The sequence below is a fragment of the Lissotriton vulgaris genome, chromosome 10 (assembly GCF_964263255.1).
Source record: "Lissotriton vulgaris chromosome 10, aLisVul1.2, whole genome shotgun sequence".
Classification (NCBI taxonomy): Eukaryota; Metazoa; Chordata; class Amphibia; order Caudata; family Salamandridae; genus Lissotriton; species Lissotriton vulgaris.
In genome coordinates this window covers 697,786,175-697,799,273 of record NC_141698.1, presented here as the reverse complement: position 1 = coordinate 697,799,273, position 13,099 = coordinate 697,786,175, and positions in this window count along the sequence as shown.

Here is a 13,099-nt window from a genome sequence, read left to right as displayed (position 1 = left end):
GAGAAACAGCATGTGAAACAGAGTAGCATTTGGGGAGGTGCATGACAAACATGTATCTGGTGTAGTGGGAAAACGTTTGTGAAGGGTGGAAGGAGTATGTAATAAACGGTTATAAATGAAAAATAGAGATTGCGTTAGAGAAGCAGCTCTGGAGGTTTTACAAATCTTCATCCAAATCTTATCCCAAAAGGAAGTTGGCCAAGATAAGGAAAGATCACTCTCCCATTGCTCCTCTACTTTGCTTTTAGGTCTGGAAAGAGTGCATGTATGAAGTTGCTTATATAGAACCGAAGCTTTTGGAAGGGTTAGTAGAGAAGAGTGAAGGTGAGTGATAGGATCAGGAGCAGATGTAGGGGGGCGAGATTTGGGAAGTGTATTATAAACCTCCAGAACTGATGTTTTAAGGAGAAGATATTGGGGAATAGAAGAGAGGGGTAAGTCAAAGGTGAGGCGAAGAGTGTGAAAAGGCAGGAAGGTGGATTGTGAAAACAATTGTGAGACCCAAAGCAAACCTTTGGCTCTCCAAGACTTCCATAAAATAGGCTTACCTCGGATCAAAAGGTATTTATTATGCCATATAGTGGAGGAAAGGAAGTCAGCAATACAGGCAGGGGGCGGAGGATGAGAGGATAAGAGGAGTTTAAGGGTAAACTTATGTATAGGAGTAAGAATTGAGGAGGGCTTGCGGGAAAAGGAAATACATTCAGCAAAAGAGAAAGGTAAAAGAAAAAGGCGTTCCACCTTGGTCCACAAAGGGCAGGGAGAGTCAGGATTTTGTAACCAAAAGGAGGACTGACGTAACAAAAAGGCCTTGTGATAGGCTAAGAAGTTCGGGAAATTAACACCACCTTCAGAAGCAGGACACATGAGCCTAGCCAGAGACATTCTGGGTTTAGTCTTATGCCACAAAAAAGAAGATAAGACTGAATTTATTTTTTTTATAAACTTAGCTGGAATAGCGATGGGAATATTGGATAGAGTATAAAGAACAACAGGGGAGAGCATCATTTTGATAGTATCTAGGCGACCCCACCAGGACAAGTAAAGAGGGTGCCACTTGGCCGTGAGGTCGGATAATTTCTGGATGCACTTGGTTAAGCAAAGGGAAACAGTATCAGGGATGGAGGGGGTAATATGTAAACCTAAATATTTGATGTGAGAGGGACTCCAGGTGAAATTTGAGGCAATAAAATCATTTTTAAAAGTGAACTTTGTCAGAGGTAGAATTTCGCATTTATCGTTATTAAGTTTATAACCAGAGACTGAGGAGTAATGTTGTACTTCTGCTAAGAAAGCGGGAATGGAAACGGTAGGGTTCGAGATAAAAAGTAAGATATCGTCTGCGTAAGCAGCTAATTTTATGGAAAGATCCTTAGTTTGAAAGCCATGAATATCAGGGTTTTGACGAAGTTTGGACAAAAAGGGTTCTAGGGCCAGGTTAAATAGGAAAGGTGAAAGAGGGCAACCTTGACTGACACCTCTACGAAGATCAAAATAAGAAGAAATTTGGCCGTTCGCGAAAACTGCAGCACGTGGATGGGAGGATAATAGCGAAATTAGGCAAATAAATTTAGGGCCAAACCCAAACCAATTAAGGGTGTGAAAAAGGTAGGGCCACTCTACCCTGTCAAACGCTTTTTCAGCGTCCAAAGCTATTGCCGCGAGAGGGGATTGGAGATGTGAGGATTTTGTTAAGATGTTAAATAAGAGTCTTGTGTTATCAGTGATGTAACGGCCTTTGACAAAGCCTGATTGTTCATCTCCTAGGAGGTCGGGGAGCAAATGATCTAATCTAGTCGCTAATAATTTAGCAAAAATGTTGTAGTCTATATTAACTAAGGAAAAGGGTCTGTAGTTTTTACAATATTGGACATCCTTCCCGGGTTTAGGAATTAAACAAATGTGGGCGTCTGAAAAGGTACCAGAAGAAGAACCTAATACAGCAAAAGAGTGAAGAAGGGAATGGAGTTTTGGAATGAGTAATTTTGAAAAGTGAAGATAAAATTCAACAGTAAAACCGTCTGGGCCAGGAGCCTTGTTGAGTTTTAAACGTTGAAGGGCAGCAAGCAATTCTTTTTGTGAGACGTCAGATTCTAAGGAGGAAAGGTCGAGAGGGAAAGAAGTAGGGGTTTGAATGGTAGAAAAAAATTGAGCAAGAGACTGAGGAGAAGATTGGGTGTCTGAAGTGTATAAGGTCTCATAGAAATGTGAAAAAGTAGCGAGAATGTCAGCATCCTTATGTTGTAAATGGGCATCATCATCATATATCGATTCAATATTTACTTTATTGTGTTTGACCTTTAAGTAATTAGCAAGAATCTTCCCAGCTTTGTTCCTACCACCATAGAACTTGGCACTAGATTTAAGCAAATATAAAGAAGCATCTTCAGTAGACTTTTCATTAAATTTAATTTTGGCAGCAACCAGAGATGTCAGACTATCTGAGGAATGTGAAGTAAAATAGGCGTGTTCCAGTCTCTTAATGTCATGGAGAAGGTTTTTGTTAAATTGGCAGGCGGACTTTCGTTTTTTAGCGACAAAGTTAATAATGAAATCACGGGCAGCTGCTTTAAAAGCATCCCAGAGAGTATGTTTTGAAATGGGTGGGATATCATTAAAAAGAAAAAATTCATCAAAAAAGGCTGAAAAAGAAGTGGAGAACTTGGGATCTAGAAGGAGGGCATTGTGAAACGCCACCTTTTAGGCCCATCAATTTTGGGTAAAACTTTGAGACTGACTATTACAGGGGCATGATCAGAAAGCAGAATCGGACCAATTTCTGCCGCCTGGAGAGTCTGGGTAAGTGCGTGTGAAACAAAAATATAATCAAGTCGTGATTGAGAACGGTGATGGGGCGAATAAAAAGTAAACTCTTGTAAAGTTGGATTACATAAACGCCAGGAGTCAACAAGCTTATGCTGCGAAATAGCTTGAGTAAAGAGTTTGTGTGGTTTTGTGGGAATATAAGTGGCATCAGACTTCCTGTCCAGAAAAGGATCAAAAGGGTGATTGCAATCTCCCGCAAGGATGAAATTATCATCCATGAATTGGGTGATGCGGGGAGAAAATTCAGCCCAAAAAAGGGGTACACCGTTCGTGGGACCATAAACATTGAGGAGGGAGATTGGAACACCTCTAAGTGATAGTCTGACATGATTCCATCTACCATTAGTATCTGAGTCTTGAGAGATGACTATGAGAGGAAGTGACCTACGACATAAAATAGCAACACCATTACGTTTACCATCACCTTGTGAGTAAAACACTTCGCCCACCCAACCTCTCTTAAGTTTCTCAGATTCTATATCTGAAAGGTGAGTTTCTTGGAGAAATGCAATGTCAATATTTAATTTGGCTTGGTGGGATAAAATGCGCTGTCGTTTAATTGGGGAATTAATACCCTTAACATTCCCTGAAACTATATTTAAAGACATAGTTTATACAATAAGGCAATAAATTGGTAAGCCAATACGTCTAAAAAATAAAGAAGAGATAAAAAGAAGTTAGAGAAAGATGAGTAAATGATCATAAGTATAGGGAGAGAAAAGAAAGTAAGTTGAAGAAAAAGGAAGAAATATACAATGAGAGTGAAAGCATGAAGAGGAAAAAGACCCAAGAGTAATGAGTAGAAAACGAAAAATAGAAAGGGAATGTAGAAGAATGGAAAAAGGAGTGAGAAATAGAAATTAATGAAAATGAGGAAAGAGGAAATACAACCTGGAGAGAATAAAACATCATCATTATGCAAAAAAGGAAATTTGTTGAGAAAGGAAGGGGAAGTGAAGAGGGACAAAAAACAAAGAATGTACAAAAAACATGAGGAAAACATACCTATTAAGGGGAAGTACGAGAAGAAGTTGAGGGGGGAGGGAGCCAGGTAGGGAAGGCAACACAACTGAGGTCAGCCGGGCAAGGAACCGGGGAGATGTCAACAGACAACGAAGGATTCCTGTGGAAACAAAGATGGGAAAAAACTGATGAGGTAATACAAAGATCTGTAACGTAGATGATGACTAGGGAACACAACTGAGTGGATAACATCACAAGATTAAAGGGAGTAAAACAATCAAACAAGCAGGAAACTTCAAAAGGGTAACCATGACAACAGAACTAACGGCTAGAATATGAAATGGCTAATAGAAACAAAAGTCAGCCAGAAACATGAAGCAAACAGTAACATAGCAATGGGAGAGATTGAATTTTCAAACAGGCGGAAAGAGTAAACAAAACATCAAAAAGGGAAATGCAAGTGAAGAGAGAGCTTGAACAATTCAAAGATGTACAATGCCAACATTTAGCCTGGAGAGGAGGACGAAGGACCAGAGGCATCCATGGGAGAGGTACGATGTGCATTAATGAAGCTTTGTAGTCTCACTGGATCTTCATAGGTGGTGGTTTTGTTATTATACGTAACCTTTAACAGACATGGATGATACAAGCCATAACGAGCACCCATGGAACGAAGGACTTCTCTCATGCTTAGGAATGCTTTCCTGCGGTTAGCAGTTGCTTTGGCATAGTCCTGAGCGAAGAACAACGGAGAATCAGACCAAGTCAGTTTAGGAAGAGCCTTGGCAGCTGCTAGAAGTTTCAAGAGATCTGTGTACTCTAAGCAATAGAGCATGACGCCTCTTGGCCTTTGAGACATGGAAAGGGACGTAGGCAAACGGCCCAAACGATGCGCACGTTGGATATTGAGAGATGTATCCTGTGGTAGATGGAGTAGTTTAGGAAGGAAGGACTTAAAGAAGGCAAGCGGGTCAGACCCCTCAAGACCCTCCACCAGGCCGTAAATGCGAAGATTATTACGCCTGCCTCTATTTTCTAACTCCTCCATCTGCTTTTGAAGAGCTCCCACCTGTGAAGACAAGTGTGTAACTTTGGCTTGAGATTCTTGAAAAGATGCAACAGACTGCTCCACCGAAGAGACTCTTGTTTCAATTTGAGACCAATTGTCTGTTAGAACTTGAAGTTTGGTGTTGGTCTCCTCCATAAAAGGGCGCAAAGTTCCAATTTCCTCAAGAAAAGGACAAAAAGATCGGATTTCCTCCAATAATAGCTCCATGGATACTGGTGTTGATGACTTAGGTGGGGAAGGAGGATATTTTTTTAGTCGCTTAGCAGTTGTTTTTTCTGAAGGTGTCTGAGAGGGTGTATCCATGACTGCCTCCTCGCACTGCTGGGGCCGGCCTTGTTCGCTCCTGATTTGCTCCTGGTGATGCTGCCCGTGTTGTCCTCTTCCTCCCAGTGGACGTTGTTCCCACTTTTGTTGCGTCCCCTTCCGCGCCTGCCTCTGTTGTGAAAAGGAGGACGGAATTGGTTCTGTGGAAATGGGAATTGCTGGAATGGTGGTTGCCATCCGTACATTTGAAATTGCGGTGGTATTTGGTATGGGTTGGGTGGTGGTTGTTGGTAGGGGTTCTGGAGGGGATGACTATATTGGGGCCATTGGTTATTCCCTCTGTATCCGCCTCTCTGTCCCCTTCTCGGTGTCCCATTGCTTGATCCAGTGCTGCTATTTGAGCTGTTGGAGGCGTTGCTCGCGGCGTCAGAGTCTTGATCTTGTGGGCCTGATGTTTTGTAGTCCGGGTCTGAATAAGGGTATACCTTTACAAATGAAAATTTCTTCAGATCTTTTTGGAATTTCAGTGTTTTTTGTTGTAATAGGTTCTCTTTGTATTCATGAGTGAGGGGTGAGTGAGGGGTTTCTAAACAAAAAGGTTGACTCCTTCCTTTTTTTGCCAAACAACTCACCCTCCGGCTGTTTTCTTCAAAAAACACGACGTAGGGGATACTCCTCTTTTTGTTTGCATAAGTAATCCTATCAGGGGAATAGGAGGTATCTCTGTTCACTTTCAAGTGACAATATCCCTTGCTCTCTCCTTTGATTTCAAATTCCTGGCAGCGCACAGCTGTGAGAGTTAAACACACACACGGTGGCATAACGGAGTACTCCCACAGACAACATGGCTGAGAATACAGGCTTAACTTATTCAACGGAAGAAATAGACTCAATTATGAGTGACCTAAATGTTTTTGCAGACGCCAACATCAGTAACACCATCTCTCAAACATCTGAGTGGGAAAAATTGACAGAAATGAAAAGGAACCGGATCAGAACCATACTGCATGGAACAATCATGAAAGAATATGTTACCAACAATATAGCTCCGAAGGGTTTGTTGGTTACCAACGCACCACGCATTTTCCTGGATGATCCAGAATTCAGAAAAGATTGGGCCCTAATTGCGTGGCACTGCACGCATGACTGGATTATATTGATCCTAAAAACTGCCATACGTCTGTCTGAGAAAATCCAGATAGAAATTCAAATAACAGAAACTCAAATAAAAACCAGCATTAAAGGCTACAAGCAAAAATTGGATGACTTAAACAAAGAAGTTAATGAATACAAAGAGAACCTATTACAACAAAAAACACTGAAATTCCAAAAAGATCTGAAGAAATTTTCATTTGTAAAGGTATACCCTTATTCAGACCCGGACTACAAAACATCAGGCCCACAAGATCAAGACTCTGACGCCGCGAGCAACGCCTCCAACAGCTCAAATAGCAGCACTGGATCAAGCAATGGGACACCGAGAAGGGGACAGAGAGGCGGATACAGAGGGAATAACCAATGGCCCCAATATAGTCATCCCCTCCAGAACCCCTACCAACAACCACCACCCAACCCATACCAAATACCACCGCAATTTCAAATGTACGGATGGCAACCACCATTCCAGCAATTCCCATTTCCACAGAACCAATTCCGTCCTCCTTTTCACAACAGAGGCAGGCGCGGAAGGGGACGCAACAAAAGTGGGAACAACGTCCACTGGGAGGAAGAGGACAACACGGGCAGCATCACCAGGAGCAAATCAGGAGCGAACAAGGCCGGCCCCAGCAGTGCGAGGAGCTAGTCACGAACTTATCATCACGCACACTAACCATTACAGAATCAAATGTGCTCAATAAGGGACTAGGCTTCGTACCTACCGCATCCCTAGATAAGTTCAAGTTACATTGCGAATTAGCCTCCTTTTTTCGCAAACTCAAATTGAAAGCCTTCTTTGAAAAGAACCCAACCAATGACAACACAAGTAACGACCCAACAGACACCCCCAATGAAACAGGTCTCAGGTTGCGGTCTACTTTCATACCTCCACCACACTCTGTTCCAGTAGAGATTAACACATTCGAACAGGCAGTATTCAACGATGTAGAGAAATTGGAAGCAAAAGGCCAGTACCACAACAACACCAGAGCTGAAAACAAAGCCATTTCTGACCTGAAAAAGGATGAAACCATAATCATAAAACCGGCAGATAAAGGCGGAGGACTTGTAGTGATGAATAAAGATGACTACGATGCAGAATGCAGACGCTTATTAGGCGACACAAAAAACTACAGAATACTGCCCACAGATCCAACTGAGGATTTAAGGATTGAAATCACCAACCTGGTGGAAACAGCTGAAGCCCATGGTCACATCTCAAAACAAGAAGCTGACTATCTGAGCAAAACCAAAAATAAAATTCCATACTTCTATGTGGTGCCTAAGATGCACAAAGGCAAGATCCCCCCACCCGGCAGACCTATTGTGTCTGGCATCGGCTCACTTCTTGAACCGTTATCAAGATTCAGTGACTTCTTTCTAAAACCTATTGTACAGGGGACATCTACGTACTTACGTGACACAAAAAGTCTATTGAAAATTCTGGAAAACATCAAAATGGAACAAGACTATATTCTCCTCAGCTTTGATATCGAAAGCCTTTACACGAACATCCCGCAAGACGCCACCATCAATGTGTTGGAAAGAACCTTAGAAAATACCACCTGGAACTACCACACACCAAAACAGTTCATCATACAATGTGCCACTCTGGCCCTGAAAAGGAACTACTTTGAATATGAGGGCACACTGTACCTACAAATAGGGGGTACATCTATGGGCAGTGTTTTTGCCCCCAGTGTGGCGGGGCTCTATGTGTATGACTTTGAACTTAAATACATCTTAGCAGATGACAATCCATTTGGCAGCCATATAAAATTCTGGCGACGTTACATAGATGACGTCTTCTCCATATGGCAAGGTTCACAAGAAACCCTAATGGAATTCATAACTTGGCTTAACACCCGTGACCAGAATCTACGGTTCACCCACTGCATAGACAGAAACAAGATGGTCTTCCTGGACGTTGAAATACAAAGAGAAAATGAAAATCTGATAACTAAAACACATTTCAAACCTACGGCGAAGAACAACTTACTAAGATACGACAGTTTCCATCCTCGCCCCCTAAGGGAAAACCTTCCCTATGGACAGTATCTCCGCCTTAGAAGGAATTGCAGTAAATTGTCCGATTACAAGAGCCAGGCAGAGGACCTAACAACAAAACTCTCCTCCCGTGGCTATCCCCAGAAAATAACTAACAAATGCCAGAAGAGAGCACGGAACCAGCCGCGGCAAGCCCTCTTAGAAGAAACAACCAAAAATAAGGGTGAGGTTCCACTAGCATGCGTCACGACATACAATGCTGTATCCAATCAGGTGAGCAAAAGTATAAAGAAACACTGGTCCATACTCCATACAGGCAACTACAAATGGGAAAAACCTCTGTTTTCTTACAAAAAGGCATGCAGTCTGAAAGACACCCTGGTGAACACTAGACCTAAACCAAGCTTGACCATTACTAATCCCACTATCACGGAAATATGGGGCCTCCCCCCGGTCACAGGACACTCAAGATGTGGGGACTGCAGTGTCTGCCATTTGACCGCCAATACAAAAACACTGAACCTTGAGGAAGGGAAAACATGGGAACAGAGAGCACACACGAACTGCAACAGTCAAAACGTTGTATATCTGATCAAATGCTCGAGTGACAAACCATACATTGGAATGACCACCCGTAAAGTGAAGCAAAGGATATCTGAACATCGTAGCACCATCAGGTGCAAGAAAAATAATACAAGACTCACAGACCATTTCCTGGCTATGGAGCACACCCCCAATGACATGAGGTGGACTGTCATTGAGCAAATACAACAGGGTCCCAACCTACAGTCACGCCTCTATGAGAAAGAGCAGAGGTGGATTTACAGACTTTCTACGCACAAAATCGGACTCAATGACAATATCCCATGGGCCAATGTGCTAAAATGATCTTTTTCACCTTGGGCTAACACACACTGCCCATCATCCCACTAATACAACTCTAGTTGTTTCTCACGAAGTATATCTCCACTCACTATCAATGGGCTGCATGTATAACCCTAATTGGCTCTTTCGAATCCATCCCGGCATGCGACCAGTGGGCTGTATGTTTTTAAAAAAAAAATTTCCGTGCACAATAACCAAACACATTCCCCTAGATCGCCAGTAAATTCACTGCACTATGCGCTGACATCACCTCATCAGCGGTAGTTAACGACTCACCACAACGCTGAATAGCAACCAGCCCGCGCTTTGTTTACTAACTTACGCGAGCCCATCGTCACCACGTTCCGCCCCGTCACTCCTCCCCCTCCGGCGCGCGGCACCACGCCCAACCCGGAAGAATAACATTTAACGCCAGTACTCCCACACGGCATTACTAGCCGTGCAGAGGAGGATAGCAGTAGGTGAATGGCCTGTAACTTCGCCCGCAAACTGTAAGTAATTGACCCCATCCTTCCCAACAAAGACGGAATCCAAGACCAGTAAATACCTTGATTCCCACCGGACATTTTGACTCGATGCACACTACTTTTACATACTTACCCCGTTTTTTCGCGCCATTTCAGAATAAGTTATGTCGGTTAGAAGAACTACCTACCCCCTGCCCGTTGAAGCAATTTAGAGGCTATTATCAAGTAAGCCCATATTTCGAACCATGGAATCTGTGTGTACTCCTACATGTTATTTGTGTGTATGTCTTGTTTGTTACTTGCTGTCATTACTGGCGCAACACAATGTAATTGCACATACGAGGGAATGCCACAACATGCCAGACCTATCTTAGGCGCTCATAGAATTTCACTGGGCACAAAGAAGAAATAAGGATGTATGAGACGAATGACAGATCATGAATGCATGCATTTGAAATGAAGTGCATACTTGAAAACCCGTTATGAAGGCAATAAATTCATATTGCATGGCAAACACGCGCACTTATTGATAAGAGTGTGTGCTCGGATAATACTTCCCTGTTAGCTACACGTATTGAACACAATACTTTTTCCACTCGGAGGGCACTTCCCCCTTGGCATGAATATTTATATCACAGAGACACTTCACAACGTAACAGGAAAGTATTTATAAATTAACTGAAACCAGTACTCTTCTGCTTTTCCCTACAGGTCTCTTTTTCCTTTTTGTAACCAGGCAGCTCTCATTATTTTGAATGAGCTCATCTACCACTGGTCATTTTTCCAGTTGGTATACAGGGGATCAGGATAGGGTGTGCCTTTTAGGGGGCACACACCTCCCGTCCACCTGTTTTTGGTCCTGAAGAATACCGGGCTACTGCCCTAATGGTAGAAACATGTCGACCAAACCACACAGACACATATAGAGATACCTGGGCCGTAACTCACCTACCTGTATCTCGCCAATAATTTTTAACATTGTTCTGATTACTTTAAAATAAAAATTTGATTTTAAGTTAAACCAGGACAATTTTTACACTTTTTTGCACATACAGTCACAACCTGCTCCACTGTAATCAGGTGTCGAAGCACATCCTGGTGACGCTAGGTCGCCGGGGTGGACCCCGATGATGAAGCAAGTCACCACTAGGTGGTGAGTGAGGGGTTTCTAAACAAAAAGGTTGACTCCTTCCTTTTTTTGCCAAACAACTCACCCTCCGGCTGTTTTCTTCAAAAAACACGACGTAGGGGATGCAAGAGAATCCTCTAGTTGAGAAAAAGCTGAAAAAACTTTAGAGTTCTTAACAAAAGCCACCCTTGTAGTTGCTTTGGAGGAGAAGCGAGGCATGTGTTGTTGTCGTCCCATATAGAGAAGCAAAGACATAAACTGGAAATGTAAATTTGGTGAAACTGGACAACGAATAGAAGAAAAAAAAGACGCTATGTATAGCGAGTAAAGTCACTAGTAGACAAGTCCAGTTGTAGGGTGGTAAGCCTGAGAAAAATGAGGGAGGAGCTTAAGCATATATAACCAATATAGATGTTGAGTAGAGAAGTCAGGCAAAATAATACTGCAAACAAGGTGAATACATTTTGTTAGGATGGATATGTGCAGGCAATTGTGTCATAGAAGAAAATCAAAAACTGAGTTGAAATCCAAGAGGCACTTTAAGCAAAAATGGAGAACCATCTGGATTGAGGAGAGCAACCAAACAGCAAAGCCTGTAGTAAGTAAGTATCACCAAGTCGCCAATGCAGTGAAACGTAGGCAGGAATGAAGCATCTGCATCGTTGAGGTAATTCCTATGAACACATATCAACTGGTGGGGACAATAAGTAATCTACCATCCCTGCTTACAATGAAACGATAATTTAGGCATTAAAATCGTTCCAAAAGGTGACCAGAAGATATTATATTTATGTCAAGTCAAGCCATGAGGCATAAGAGATGCGCAGTAAATATGCCAATGAAAGGAGAAATACTCCTAAGCGCGCAAATTGGCGGCTGCGCTGTGTGAGGAGAAATTTGACTGCAAATGTAGGACGCTGTTTAGTCTGCACAGGAAGCCTGGAACTCGAGGGGGTCAGAGAAGTGGTCCAGAAAATCAACTGCGCACATATGCAGGCTTAGAAGGTGAAACGCAGTTGCCCAAAAGGGAGGACTGCTCCGTGACGGGACCCGCAAAATGGCGGCCGCGAGCACCGGAGCGTCCTCGAAAACGGAGCAGCAATTACCTTCGTGTTCTGCGCCGAAGAAAGCTCCTTAAGAGTGCCACTGCATGGCGGAGGTGTTCCGGCGGCGAGATGGGACCTCCGTTACAGGAACTGCGGGTGTGGAAAGGTGAGTCTCCCGGTGCCTCGGCGGAGCTTCACTCAGGCGCCGCCATCACCCACGGCGCCAAGCCACGCCCCCTGAACGATGATCCTTAATAGAATTATTCTTTCTAGTAGTCTTACCACAGGTACCTGGGTCTTCTTTTCTGGAAGAGTCAATGTGGGATCCTCAAGGACCGAAGACTGGATGCCATCTGGCCTGCAGCTACTCCCGGGTAAGTGTGAAGTATAGGAGTGTTCCTAGTTGGGAGCCAAAGATATGATGCTACTTCTTTGAATTCTCTGTACTACTGGCTATTAGCAGTGGTTTGGGTGTAAACTTTATATAAAGCTGAACCTAAGATGGCCGCAGAGATTTCTAAGATCTTGCGAGACCTCATAAGGGTCCTGCGAGAATTCTGAGAGAATGCGCGCGCGAGAATTCTGAGATAATACACGCGTGAGAATTCTGAGAGAATGCGCGTGCAAGTGCATTCTTAGGAGGTGTGCTGTAGGTTCGAGCCTTCATTAATGGAAGGTGGATTTTTGACTGGTGTGATGCCTGTGACATGATGGGGACGGTACACGTGTGACAGTTTTCGATTCCTAAACTAGAACTACAATGAGATTTGTTTTTCCTGTAAAACTGCAGACTAGTAATGATTCTAAACAACAGTAATTATTTTTTAGGAGGCCATGTTAACCTGAAAAGTGTTCAACCCCTAATATATAGATAAAACCTAGGTAATCTATGCTGCTTTAGACGAAACATGATGCATTCTACATGTACATCATCACCACTGACTCATAGACACCCAATGAGCATTTGGCAGTTATTCTGGAGAACTATAAAGTTTCTATGCTTAACCTCGTGGTTCTTTCTTTTTTTCGCATGTAACAAATTCACCAGTTTATTTTTTTATAACAAATTGCAGAACATAACTGTGGTGACTACCTCAGACTCTGTCACGCAATTTAATGACGAGATGCACCACTAAATCGGGTTTAGACTTGCAACACAGATTTACAGGTTAAAACCAGCTCTTATATGGCGTAATGTGTTATTTTCTGCCTTCTGAAGTGACCAAATGTATTGTGGCAGGGAAAATCCTGGTTTCCTTTGTCTGGTGGTCTTAAAATGTTTTAC